The sequence below is a fragment of the Oreochromis niloticus genome, unplaced genomic scaffold, assembly GCF_001858045.2.
Source record: "Oreochromis niloticus isolate F11D_XX unplaced genomic scaffold, O_niloticus_UMD_NMBU tig00007404_pilon, whole genome shotgun sequence".
NCBI classification, from domain to species: domain Eukaryota; kingdom Metazoa; phylum Chordata; class Actinopteri; order Cichliformes; family Cichlidae; genus Oreochromis; species Oreochromis niloticus.
Window position 1 is genome coordinate 1 of NW_020328544.1, and position 14,854 is coordinate 14,854.

General features: G+C 39.0%; 2 long non-coding RNA genes across 2 annotated transcripts; one reads left to right on the forward strand and one right to left on the reverse strand.

Moving 5' to 3' along the window:
* Positions 1-6,857: 6,857 nt before the first annotated feature.
* Positions 6,858-7,704, forward strand: LOC109198929 (uncharacterized). The gene is made up of 3 exons (XR_002059469.2): positions 6,858-6,917; positions 7,004-7,226; positions 7,314-7,704. It is a non-coding gene; the product is annotated as an uncharacterized LOC109198929 (long non-coding RNA).
* Positions 7,705-13,954: 6,250 nt separating this feature from the next.
* Positions 13,955-14,378, reverse strand: LOC109198930 (uncharacterized). The gene is made up of 3 exons (XR_002059470.2): positions 14,300-14,378; positions 14,148-14,231; positions 13,955-13,988 (listed from the first exon to the last, which is right to left on the reverse strand). It is a non-coding gene; the product is annotated as an uncharacterized LOC109198930 (long non-coding RNA).
* Between the last annotated feature and the right edge of the window lie 476 nt (positions 14,379-14,854).

The following is a 14,854-nucleotide window of genomic DNA, read 5'->3' on the forward strand; positions in this document are numbered from 1 at the left end:
GAATGAGGCCATATCTCGTTTCAGATCAAACATTAAATCACACCATCTTATGTTTGTACTGTTTGTCTAAAGCTTCTTTTCCTAATCAGGTGAAAATCTGCAAAAGAAAATTACTCAAAACACCAAACTGTAGCTCAGCAGTGTCTAACTGGTAATTTGTTCATGTGTGTGATGAAGCATGTAATGATCACTGCAGCTTTCCTGTTGAGAGAAAAAGGAGTATATCTGTCACACGTGTCACAGTTCCTCAAAAGTGGACGCATCAAGGCTTGCTGCTGTCAATGGTTTAACTGCAGGATATTCCAGCTGAACTGTGTATCTCAACATTCTGGAGAGACATCTGATTGCCAAATGCATACCATTTGCTAGAATTATTCCACTTCCAAAGGGCAGACAAAGACTCATACGTGTAATGTGGTGTGTGTACCATCTGAAGGTCCAACAAACAGTTGACTGTTTACCGAGGCTCAGAAACCAATCACAGATAATGAGGATCAAGCTGAAAAGACGACTGTGCTACAAAGGCCATCAGCTGTTCCAGACTGTCACCTGTCTAAACTGATCCAAGCCCTGCGTAAACTGAACAATTCATCCACAGTACACAGATATTGTTATCAGAGATGATGCATTGCTTGTGATCCAACGTTACCTGATGATGACAGCAGTGATGAAGCCAGCATGGCAAGTGATGATTATGATGAAGCAGATTTAATGGAAATTGACAACTATGAAAAAGATGCCCTTTTGAGTGAAACCGAGTCTGAAAGTGAACAAGATATTAATATGCAATCCTGTGATGAACAACCAGAGGAACAAAATCCAGAGGAACCAGAAAGTGATTTGAACAATGGAGGTTTTGCTCTAGAAAGTTGTCTGCAGCCTGTGACATTTCAGAAGAGATTCTCTTTTCACTGATAACACATATTGTGTGGCTCCTGCAGAAAGAAACAATCCTGTTAGCTTCTTCAGAACTCCTCATTTGGAAGCCATGGCATTTCCTGTGCAGTTTCCTACTGGTCAGAATACACTGGATGAAAAGAGACGTCTTAAACTCACACCGAGTGCTTACTTCAAGTCAAGGCTTTTCAACATTGATGCAAGATTTGCTAAAGACACAAATTACCTATTTTCTCACAGTTTGTAACTGAAATACACTTGGCTAATTCCAGCATGACAATACAGCTAAGGAAAGGTAAAACTATGACCAAAGATGGACGCAAAATCACATCAGGAATGTTACAAAGTAAGACAGAAGTAGAGAAGCTGGTAAGAAATAAAGATGCAATCAGATTTATGCAGCCACTCAGAGGAACTCCAGCTTACTGGCAGAAAACTACCAGAGATCTATTCAGTATGGTTCGTCAAATAGGAACACCTCAGTTCTTTGTCACTTTCTCTGCTGCTGAGATGAGATGGCCTGAAGTGATTCAAGCAATAAAGAGACAGCAAGGTGAAGAGGTTGATTTCGAAGCCCTGGACTGGTCAGAAAAGTGTGAAATTCTAAGATCAAATCCAGTAACCACCATGCGAATGTTTGATAAGCGTGTTGAGGCTTTGTTCAGAGATTTGCTTTTTTCTCCTGCACAGCCCCTTGGTGAAATCATTGATTACTTTACAGAGTTGAGTTCCAGCACAGAGGTAGTCCGCATATACACATGTTGCTGTGGATTCGAGAAAAGGTAGAAGTAGATGTGGATGATGACCAAACTGTCTGTGACTTTGTGGACAGATACATCTCAGCTCAACTCCTGATCCAGAAAAACAGCCTGAACTGCACAAAAAAGTTGCTGAACTACAAAAGCACAGCAAAAACCACACAAAACATGCTTTAAGAGTGTGAACTCTGGTTGTAGATTTGGGTTTCCAAAACCACCAGCCACAAGAACAATGATTGTGAGACAGGATGAGGATTCAGACACTGAAGCTGCAAAAGCCAAACTCAGACCTTTGTTGAACCTGCTGAAGGAACCTGAAGCTGCTTCCTCACCATAGAGCAGATTCTGTCACGATGCAACTTGACAATGAATGAGTATGAGCAATGCCTCCAAGACATAAACAAGAAAACAGCTCTTATTCTGAAACGTGACCCAAAGGACTGTTGGATTAACAATTACAACCCAGACCTGCTTGAAGCCTGGAACTCTAATTTAGATGTCTCGTTAATATTGAATGCCTATTCATGTATAGAATACCTCTGTAAATATATAACGAAGAAAGAATCTGGCCTCTCTGAATACCTGAAGACAGTTATTGACAACTCTGATAAGAACACGGTCAATGAATGTGATGAAATGAGAGCTGTGATGCAGGCTTATTCAAAAAGAGAGAAATCAGCGCACAGGAGTGTGTGACTCGAGTCTGTGGCCTAAAAATGAAAAAATGTTCCCGCAGTGTTGTATTTGTACCAACAGATGATAACCCAGTAAAAATGAGTCGCCCGATGAGCTACCTGGAATCCACAACACATGACAGTTGTAATATTTGGATGACAAGTTTGAGTGATAAATACAAATGCAGACCTGAGACACCAGAATATGAGGAAATGTCCCTGGCTGATTTTGCTGCCTTGTGCCGGTTGGTGAGTGGTCCAAATGAAGGAAAAGATGTGCTTCCTCTTCTAAACCAGCTTGGATTTGTACAAAGGCGAAAGAATGATAAACCAGCTATAATCAGGTATTACCACTGTTCACAGGAAAAAGATCCTGAGCAATATTATGGTCGACTGTTGAGACTTTACCTTCCACACAGATCAGAGCAGGAACTGAAACCACAAGGGTTCCAAACCTATCAGTCCTTCTACAACTCAGGTTTTGTACGACTTCCATGTTCAGACCACAGTGAGTCTGTGAAAAGGGTTGTGAAGAGAAATAAAGACAAGTATGAGAAGAACTCTGAGGATATTGAGAGTGCACTGGAAGAGTTTGAACAAAATAGGGATGTTGTGATTGATGAATGGTGTAATCTGCTCCTGAATCTGAAGTTGTGAGGTGCAATGTGATGAGAATCTTCCTGAGAGACATTCTGATGATGAGAACGAACAGGAAATGTCCCGACTACAGTCGTCAGTCTGATGCTGTAACAGAGATCAGAGCCATCAGAGAACAACCTGCAGTCGATCCAGCTGTGGTACGTGTAATGTATCAGAATCTGAACCAGAAGCAGGCCTGCGTGTTCTATGCTATAAGAGACTGGTGTATTCAGCGAGTTTGTGGTTTGAACCCAGATCCATTTTCTTCTATATCAACGGTGGTGCAGGAACTGGAAAGTCACATCTGATTAAATGTATTCACTCTGAAGCATCAAAGATCCTGAGCAGACTGCCTGCTAATGCAGAAGAAGCTGACATATCAAATCCAACTGTTTTACTGACGTCATTTACCGGGACAGCAGCTTTTCTATCAATGGCTCTACGTTACATTCTCTACTGAAACTACCCAGGAGTCTGAAACCACCCATTCAAGGACTTGGTAACCAACTGGATGAAGTCAGATCTGAGCTTATGAATGCTGAAATTATTGTTATTGATGAGATTTCAATGGTTTCAAAACCCCTTTTGCTTATGTGGATGCAAGACTGAAACAAATCAAAGGCACTCAGAGACCTTTTGGTGGAATGTCAGTTTTAGCTGTTGGAGATTTTTACCAGCTGCCACCAGTGCGACAGTCTAAGCCTCTCTGTGTTTATGATCCAGAACAGATTGACCTATGGCAGGAACATTTTCAGATGATCACTCTAACCGAGATCATGCGTCAGAAAGATGATGTGGCCTTTGCAGAGATGCTGAACAGGATTAGAGTCAAAGAAAAGACAGATGAGCTTTCTCAGTGCGACAGAGATTTGTTGTCACAGGCTGTGACTGCACCAGAAGAATGTCCAATGAGGTCTTACACATTTATGCCACCAACAAGAATGTTGAATCCCACAACACAGATACGCTCAAGAAGCTTCATTCAAACATTATAATCATCAATGCAGACGATTTCCAGAAGGATAAACGTACAGGCAGAATGGCACGAAGAGACAAACCATTTACAGGTGGGCGAAATGATTTACCCGACACCCTGAATGTTGCTGAAGGAGCTCGAGTGATGCTGACCAGAAACTTGGACACACTAAACGGTTTGGTCAATGGTGCTTTTGGTATACTGATAAAGGTGGTGAGATCTGAAAATGATGGACAATAATTAAACTGGGCTCAGAATGGACAACCGGCAGCCTATGAGACACAACCGCAGTGCTAATGCAGCATCTGATGATCTGTTTACATTGAGAGAGCAGAGGAGAGTCTGAAGTTTAAAGGAGCGGTACGCAGACAGTTTCCTGTAAAGCTCGCATTTGCCTGCACAATCCACAAAACCCAGGGTCTTACAACACAGACAGCTGTAGTTTCAATGAAGAACATTTTTGAACCAGGTATGGCTTATGTTGCTCTCAGCAGGGTGACGTCTCTCAGTGGACTCTATTTGCAGGACTTGGATGAGAAAAGATTTATGCCAATCCCGAGGTAACTGCAGCGCTCCAAACCATGAGACAAGCCAGCGTTGAGGAAATGATGCCTCTTCTTCAGGTCAGAGAAACAGCCAGCAGACCTGACACTCTTACACTGATCCATCACAATACGGAGGGTTTGCCATCTCACATCAGTGACATCAAGAGTCATCATGAAATGTGTTTAGCAGATGTTTTGTGTCTCACAGAGTCTCACCTCCAAGGCTCCTTTGTTGCAGACAGTCTTCATTTGGACGGCTACACCATGTTCAAACGCAACAGACATGTGTCCTACACAAACTTTCCTCACATGGCCAGCAGAAGTGGTGGTGGAGTTGTTGTGTATTTGAGGAATCATTTTCAGGTTCAGGTAAAACAGTATCTGCATAATGTCACTGATCTTGAGTTTTAGTGTTGAAGGTTCAGGCTCCATTCCCTGCGCTCATTGCTGTTGTGTACAGACCTCCTGACTACAGTTTGACACCATTCATGCAAAACCTGGTAAGTCTTTTAGATTCACTTGAAATAATGGACTGTCACCCAATCATTGTGTGTGGAGATTTTAATGAGAACCAGTTACAGAGTGGAAGAAAACAGATTCTGGAGCAGTTTCAGTCTAGAGGGTATTCACAGCTGATCACTTCTGCCACTACAGACAAGAACACCCTGCTTGACCTCATTTTTATTTCTCAGCCACAGCAAAGTCTCCATTCAGGTGTCCTGAGGACATATTACAGTTACCACAACCCTGTGTTTTGTGTCCTGTCCTCCAGCCAATCATGAAGTCGTCTGGTGAGTTTTGAAACAATTACAGATCATGTTTGTTACAGAGTTTACTGATTGTAGAGCATGAAAAAGATTTTTCATTGAAAAATCATATTCTTCATATTGTCTTCCCTACTCTGTCTGTAAGAAGACCCTTTCTTATTGCAATGTTATTAATCATTGGATCACCAAATCATGGCTGTACTTCATGCAGAAGCGGGAGATCTGCTTTCTGTTATCATGCACCTCAGATCTGAAATATGCTGCAAAAAGTATTAAACGACATAATTTATTTTTTATTCTCATGTTTTAAATGACTAAATCTACTAATGCATTTTTTCATGGATGTTAATTGTCATCTCCTTTTTGATACTTTTTTACTCTGACGTATGTAGCTCAACAAACGAGATCTTCCCTCCAAGGGCTTTCAAATATGAAATAGTAAATAAATAAATCCCAGATAAATGCAGGTATTTATTATGGGTCACATGAATAAATACAGACAATTATATTTCTTGATTATAGTAAATTTTGTAGAATCAAATGTTTTTGGGATGAATGAGGTTTTGCTTATCATGTTTACAGGTAAAAAATGTTAAAAGTTTTAAACTATCTTTAGGCTACCAGAGATGTCTATAACATACATTACGTAGAGAAAAACATTTGCAGCTTACAGAATATGTATAAAAACTGATTTAGAAGTACATGGAAAGTTTCTGCATCCATTTTCTGACTTGGCCTTTATCCGGGTGGGTTTGGGTTTGGGTGGATAAAGGCCAAGTCAGAATTCTCTGAGCAGCTGGAAAAAGCTGCTAATAAACAAAGACATCAGAAAGCAGGGGCTTTAGGTGTAGCCCCGCTTTCTGACGCACTAATTAGATTTAGTAACTGACACCCCATACCAGCATTACATAGACACTTGGGGCTGAGATGGGTGGGTGGGAGGGTGGGTGGTGTTAAAAGCACTTTATGTTTTGTAGATCTATTTTTCAGACAGGGCACACACAGTCCTGTCCTTTGTGGGAAAACCTTCAAACTTCACCATCCTCAGCTGAAACAACAACATCTTAACACCATCTTCATGAACTGCTGAGCCAAACCTGATCCATCAGTGCTGGACTGCACAGATAACTACATGCCACAAGGAGACTGCTGTTTTATGAACTGCCATACCAGTGTGTCTTCAATGGAGAAGATGACACACCCATCACCTGACCTCCTGCCTGATCTGGAGACCATCATCATGCTGCCACACTACACACCTCTGAGACCATCAATGATGACTCATACTGAGGAAACTGTATTTGCTGTCAGAATGCTCAGTGATCCTCAGAGCAGAGAGAGGTATGATTCTTTATCTTTGATAAAAAAAATGTCATTGCTTTTAATTCATTTAATTAATTTAAATCCTGATTATTGCATAAAGAATTACACACTCAAATGATTATACTTGTTGACACTTTTTGAGTTTTAATTCACATTATGGATTACAAATCTATGCTTTTTCTACTCTGTCTCTCTGTGCAGGTATTGCTGTCTTCTGAGTTCTTCAGTGTCCCAACTGAGACATTCAAACCTCATCACAGAGCTCCTGTCTTTCCTCACCATCATGTGAGTGTGAGATTGCTCTGGATTCTGGTTATGTGGCCTGCAGCACCTATAAGGTATTTCAACATTGTTCATTTTATAACTTATTTCTAGTTTTTAGGCCTTAACACAAATAAAATGTTCCTTTTTCTGTATTTTTTAGAACAAGCTCGTACAGTGTGCCTGCATTCCAGCTTCTTAGACTCTACGCAAGTGGACAGAGTATCAGTGTTTGGCCACCCTTACAGACACCGACTTCTGTCAACTCACTGCTACTGATCAGGCACCTCACTCCAGGAAGACAGAGGGCTGCAAGCCTGTCATCGTTTCCAGTGTGGCTTTGTATTCTTGGGGTAGTATCAGATTTTTCCCACAAATATTCAAAGGTAACACTTATTTTAAGCTTAGTTATTAAATCAAAAGTCTTCCCTTGTGTTAATTATTATATTTTTTGTTTTTTTGTTTTCTTTTAGATTTATATGCAGTGATCGGATGTGGTGGAGCTTTGTTAACTGTGTGGAAAACATCTGTTTGTGATTATATTTACAATGAGGCTTTAAGGTGACAGTTTCCATGTAATTTCAATCCTTTTACTAAGCAAAAACATGTTTGTAATTAACATATTTTTTTCAGTTTTGTCTTTTGGATTTATGGTTAACATTCCTCCGTGACAGCAAATACTAAACTGGTCCAAGTAACCAGCATATCATTGGTCAAAGGCAAAAAGGACCACATGTCACACTAGCAATGAATTTTTGACTGTGTTTGTGTCACCAGATTTAACAAACAATATCAGACATATGAAACTGAACTCTGGATTAATGTGCAGATGTTTTTTGTGTTTTTTTTAATTGTTGAATAATTATTTTGTAGGACAAACCCAATCTATTTACCCAAACAATGTAACTTGTTTGGGTAAATAGTGGATTAATATATCTAAGTCTATAAGTATAGCAAGCTGAATTCATACAAACACACAGCTCTAATCTTGAATTGTAGGATGTACAAAAATGATCATGTGATTATTATGGACATTTAAATAACTATATCTATTGAACCATTACACATATTCTTTATAGAAATTACACAATCTCAAAATGTGAAAAAAGAAAGTGTTTAAGTGAATAAATAATGTGTGTTTGTATGAATCCTGCCTTAGTATGGGGTGTCAGTAACTACATTAGTATAGAGTAGGTCTAACAGTGGTTTTCCACATCTGCTCTAATATATATAGATAATGGGTCAGACATATAAAGTCATTTTGAAAAGTTCATAAAGGTCACATCCATTATATATGTTCCTCTTTATCATTTTATATTAGGTCACACAGCTGACTTTTGTTTTGATCAGAGTAGAACCATAACATTCATGCTAATGGTTCTACTGTTTACAGTTACTTTATGATGGATTTCATCCTGGTCACAGCACTATGTGAAAAGCTGTTAGAGGTAAAGTTAACCCAATTAATACCTCATCATAAGTACTCTCTAACGCAAAGCAGTGATTATTTTTCACTGTAATTTATTCCATAACAATGTTCTTTATTTGATCCCTGTTTCTTTAAATATGGACATCTATTTTTCAGCTGTGTGACTCTCCACACCAAATATATCACAATGTGGACTTCATTTCGACAGTATTTTGTAGATTGGTACCATGTTATCATAAAATCAGGAAACTGTAAACTAATTGAAAAAATGAAGCTTATGAAAATTTTAATGAGGCATTGGAACATGTTGTTTATCCTTGCCAAATGGTATTTACACAAAACTCCAGCAAATCAGAGGATATATTTTTGTCTCTCACTTGCTGTTATATATGTGTATATTTTTGCAGTTAATAGCCTATCATGTGTCTGCGCATCTTAGGGACATAAACATAAACATGGCAAACAAGGATATGTTCACAATTCCAACAGATGCTTCAATTGTTTGTATAGATTCATTTGATTTGCATTTTCTATTAATATTTTTTTGTTTGTCCCAAATGGGATTTTTATTTTTGTATGCCATTATTGTAATCATTGGAAACAACTGAAACAACAAATATTTTGTATCATATGTTTCTAAAATATTTCAATGTTCTACTTTTCTACTACTAGTTTTCTACTTTCTAAACTTTCTTCCACTCTTTGGCATTTCAATAACATTATTTTGGGTGTTTTTATCTCTGACCACAGCATCTTGTGCATTTATTACCTAAATGTTGTTTGTGTGTTTTTTTTTTTGTTTGTTTGTTTTTTTTACCATTTTCTAGATTTCACCAGCTGTGTAAACTCTGCAATTTTACCTTGGTTTTGTTCCACATCAGTTTATCTGCTGGCTGATTTTCTTCCTTTTCTAATGGTAATTTTTCACAGTTAAACAAGTAACTTTGAGGTTACTTCAGCCTTTTCAGCTGTTATCTGTTGACAGTTTTGCCTAATTATTACATTTCTGCAAAATTATAGCAGTTCTGATAACTTGTAATATTTCTGCCAAGTTTTTAATTTTCTACTAAATTATATTATTTTCTAGGTTACACTACTTTGTTTATTATGTTATGTTATGTTAAGTTATGTTATTCTAAATTATTACATTTCTGCTAAGTTGTAGCTTCTGGTAAACTACAACATTTCTGCTGAATTGTTATGTTTCTTCTAAGTTATTTCATTTCTGCTAAGTTATTACATTTTTGTTAACTTGATGTTGTTCTGCAACGTTATTAAATTTCAACAACTATTTAAACAATGACTTTGATTTCTTTAGCTTCTTCAGCTATTTTCAACTATTTTCAGCAGACAGCTTCAGCTTTACAGCATCCACACTGCATTTTCGCAGGAAATGCAAATTTTTCTAGTTATTCTTCATCTGCAAGTTGCTTCCGTACGTTTTTCGGCACTTAACTGCTGCCTCAGTTTTCAGCCGATTTTCACCGTTCAAACTCTATACTGTTCTGCTCTTTCTGCTAATTCCTGCTATGACTTTTGGTGTTTATTACTGTTATACTTTTTAAAATATTACACTTTTTTCCTTTAATTTGTCCCATTGAAATGAATGGAAAACTTCCACAATTCTGCTAAAACTTGCTTGTCTTTGAAACTTAACTACTTTGTCATACTTTCACCTAGAAACTCCATTCAAACTTTAAAATGTTCTCAGATTATTGGGCTATTCATGACTGATTCAGCTTTTTCGGATCTTCTACCGTTTTAATTTTATACCTCTTTAAGTTTTCAGTTGCAAAATTGTGATTTTTCAGAAAATACATGCGTTGCTATGGTTGCTATGCAATTAAGTCAGAGTGAGTGCTGGTCCGTTCTGAATTTTCTCTTCATGTCTAAACAACTTCTTGCTACTCGCTCAATTTCCACTCAACCCCCACAAATTATACATCAAAACGTAGGTATTTTTGCTGGCTTTCAGAAAACGTCACTATCACTGTTGTGGAAGTTACAGATTTTTATCAAATCGCCTCAGACCAACACAAGATCTGAAAACGCTCCATTGACTTTCAATGGAGAGTCTGTTCAAAATCAGCGCTGGATTTCTCTGATGAGAGGCATTTTCAAATCGTCATATCTCTTTAACAAAGCAAAGTTAGGACATGAGGCTTGTGCCAATATATCTTCAGACAATGCTGACACTCACAGTGGAAGCAGTTTTTACAATTATCTTACCGTTGAGCAATGAATTACGTTTGTTTGAGGGGTGGAAATCTGTCCTCCTCTCAGTTTTCAAACTCCGAAAATGAAGCCGTTTCTTCTCTTGTCATATCTCCGCGATGGAGGTACAAAGAGCAGTGAAAATCGCAGTCAAAGTACACCAAAGTCCGCTGATTCACCCAGTACAAGAATTATGCTGCTAGCCCTCCTAGTTTTGAGTTACACGACGTTTTGTAACTCCAGAAAACGGCGTTTTTCGCCTCTCACCGCGATCTAATTGTGACTAGTCATCAATCTGTTTTTCAGCCGCCCGCCCCCTGTCCAGGTGGCGCAATCGGTAATGACACGGCTCTGCAGCTCAAAGGTCGTGGGTTCAATCCCACCTTGGTCAACATTTTTTTTTTCACAGACCTGTAATTTATATTGCTAATTTTTTTCACTACAAATGAGTAGTGCAAAAACATACTATGTCTGCAACATCACAGTATATCTGTTATGTTATAGTATTACTACTAAATCACAGTATTTCTGCCAATTCAAGGAGGCTGACTGTTACTAAGTGCATCAGTGTACATAGGTCATCTGTTGTGTTGGAGTGCCCTCTTGTGGTGCCTTTTGGGTAGTGCCTTAGTAAACGTGAACACTGCAAAGAAGTGGTATCAGACTGGTTTGTAGTGGAGGAATTTGTTGCCAGTTTCTTTCATCTTTAATCCGTATTCATGTTGTAATGTAGTAACTTTTGTGGCACAAATACCTCAATATGGCAGAAATACTATGTTTGGCACAAATACTTTGATTTGGTATACTTTAGCTTCTTCACCCCTTTTCAGCAAAATTTTCATTTTTTTCACCCCTTTTCAGCACAAATTCCAGCTTTTTTTGGCTGTTTTCAGAAAAAAAACTCTCTTCAGCAGAATGTCTGCTGATTCACCTCTATTCAGCACAACGTTCTGCTTCTTTGCCTCTTTTCTGCAGAAATTCTGCTGATTCACCTCTTTTCTGCAAAATTTTCATCCTTTTTGCCTCTTATCAGCACAATTCTCAGCAGCTTCTGCTAATTTAAGCAGAATTGTCAGTCTATCCACATTTTCTTTGAGAGAATGGGTTTGGCTCAGTGAGATGAGTAGCTCTCTTGAGACCAGGAGGGCTAGGTTCAAATCCTGCTCATGGCAAAATTTCTTTTCACCACTTTTCAGCAAAAATTTCTCCGTCTTAACCCCTTTTCAGTGGAATATTTGGCTTTTCAGCAATTTTCAGCAAAAATTTGAGCTTCTTCACCTGTTTTCAGCAGAATTTTCAGTTCTTCACCGCCATACAATTTTTTGCAACTTTTCATCTTTTTCAGCTATTTTCAGCAGACAGCTTCGGCGTTAAGGCATCCACACAGCATTTTCGCAGGAAATGCAAATTTTTCTAGTTCCAGTCTGTTATTGCAGCCACAAAACAGCCATAAATATCCATCCATTCGCTTCCGCTTATCCTTTCCAGGGCCGCGGGGGCGCTGGAGCCTATCCCAGCTGTCATAGGGCAAGAGCAGGGTACACCCTGGACAGGTCGCCAGTCTGTCGCAGGGCCAACACACAGGGACAGACGCACACCTAGTGACAATTTGGATTATCCAATTAACCTATCCCCTCAAACTGCATGTCTTTGGACAGTGGGAGGAAGCCGGAGTACCCGGAGGGAACCCACGCAAACACGGGGAGAACATGCAAACTCCACACAGAAAGACCCCGGCCTGATGGTGGAATTGAACTCAGGACCTTCTTGCTGGCGGCAACAGTGCTAACCACCGTGCCACCTTAATGCTAAATGATATTTGCAGGTTTTCAAGTAACAATTCTGAAATAGATACAGTATTTACCGTGAGAGCCACGGGGACATAAATGACTTCGAAACAAGAGTGAATTACAGGCTACAAGTCATGGTCCATTCTTACTGTGCATCTCTCTCACTTTTACTTATGACCAGCAGTAGTAATATTGGTTTATGTAGAGTAAAATGCTGATGGGGAATGTTTTTCCTGAAAATGCTTAAACTTCTGTAGTTTGTCAGTAATAAATCTGGCACGTCTGACCTTCTATCTTAGACACAAGATATTAAGAATGTAAAAACTCTAATATTAGTCATCAGCTTGTATGTCTGTTATTTATAACATAAATAACAGACATACATTTATATCCATTGCCTCGGTCTTATCTATGTTAACCTTGTAACTTGAGTTAAATCCATAGTCTAGAATAAGGTATGATACTGTAAGATTGGGTTCTGTTAGATATAGTATTGTATCATCAGCATATAGGGATATTTTATGCTCTTCATTGTTTATTTGACACCCTTTATATTATTATTGCCTATTAGTAACAGGGGGACAGAGTTCCACCTCGACCTCCTTTTTGTAGTGCTGGCCCGTTTGAAGTTGAAGCTCTGGCATATATGTCACAAAAATCAACACACTGCTTCAGAAACACTGTGTTGGTTCGTCTGAACAGAGTCACATGATCAATGACGTCCAAAGCTTCATTCGGCATGTCACTGCTTCAGTACCTGATTCAATGGTTTGTAAGGAACTGAATCATTGACGGGGGGCTGTGTTTTGGTAGCGATTTCTGCGTGAGAAAGCGAACCAGTGTCCAACATAATGAGAGTCATGGAGCTGCGAGGAAGGAGAGGACCTACCTACTCCTAAAAAAGCCAGTTCACAACCTATTTGGTCCACTGGTCTAAAATGTACAAAGAAATACACTATACATATAGTGATGGTTATCATTATATAAGTAGTAGTATATATATATAAACATACCTTAATTACATAATTATGTGGAGGCAGGGCTCCCACAGCACAACAATACTCTTAATCTATTATAACATTGTGTTGTACATTATTATATACAGTGTATATTTTATTTGTCTTAATAAAAAACACTAAGAAGTCCCAGTCAAAGGGAGAACACACCATAACATATTTAAACAAGAAAGGTTTATTCATTAGCATAATTTCTTAATAAATTAGACAGAATGTCTTTCCAGTCTGAAAGAGATCTTTCTATTCCTGTTTGCTAACCTGAATCTACAGTGGATTCATTCTTTTCAGCATCCTTATTATATTTATTGATTTTACAGTAATCTTCATTAGTAAACTGACATTCGGTTTTCAATATGCCGTTTATATTTAGCTCAGTGGCTATAAAAACCTTGTCTTTCCAGTGTTTAGTCCAAAAAGTGTCTTGTGCATCAGAAGAATGAGTCCTGGCTCCTGAATCCACTGGCTCAGTAGCTGCTAACCCATGATCTTCAGTAGTTTTAATGTTATTGCACTGTTTTACATTCATACATGCAGGAGTTTACACATCAACACAAATCCACCTTTCACTGATGTTTCCATGGGGACCCAGAAAGGAAAGTTTGCCAGCTTGCCTTGTGTGTTGAGAATGGGGCCACATCCGCTCCCCCAGTCCTCCAGTTTGTTTGTTTTATATCACCTTACCTGCTAACTTTCTCCATGCTGTGAAGAAAAATGATAATTACCCTCTATAATTATCAACGCGTGAATGTCATAATGATCTTCATATTTGTACATGCTTTCATCTCAGTGACTCCCAAACAGCAAGCACATATGACTGTATTTTGTGGTTTGATGTAGCAGCTGATCTGTATCACTCACCTGAGTGCAGGTAGCTCCGCTTCACATACAACAGCAGGATCATAACAGAGCCCACAGCGAGGTACAACATCCAGTTTGTTGGCTCTGAAACAGAACACACATGAGTTCTGCTGCTCCCAGCTGCTAGCTCCTAGTATTACATTGAGACTCACCTTCCACAATTAGGGTGAAGCTCTTTGTGATGGGTACTTTCAGGGACTGATGGGAGACGCTGCATGTGAACTTTTCCCAGAGTCCCTGAGCGCAGCCTGGAGGTAGAAGAAGCCCGACAACGAGAAGGTCATGTCCCGATTTTCTCTGTGGTAGGAAAGGATGACATTCTCAGTGACCTGGGATGTGGAGCGCCCACACGACTGGATCCTGCTCGTGCCAATTATCTCCACATCCCGAGGGTAGTAGCTGTTTGCCTCACACAATCTTCCTCTTGTTACCCTCCATTAGTGAGAGACTGGGTCCCACATTGAGGGAGACATGGGGAGGCTCTGAGGAGAGAAGGAGAAAAAACCCCATTTCTTTAAAAACTGAAACGAACAGAGGCTTTTCTGCTGACTTTCTATACTGAATCATAAAAACACCTCCCACCATACGACTTTTATCACATAAGGTAAGAATGAACACTTTAAGAGCATGATTTGCTTAAAAAAAAGACAGAATGTTATTTTAAAAAGAGTTAAAAAAATTGTCAGCATTTACAAGATGCATTTACA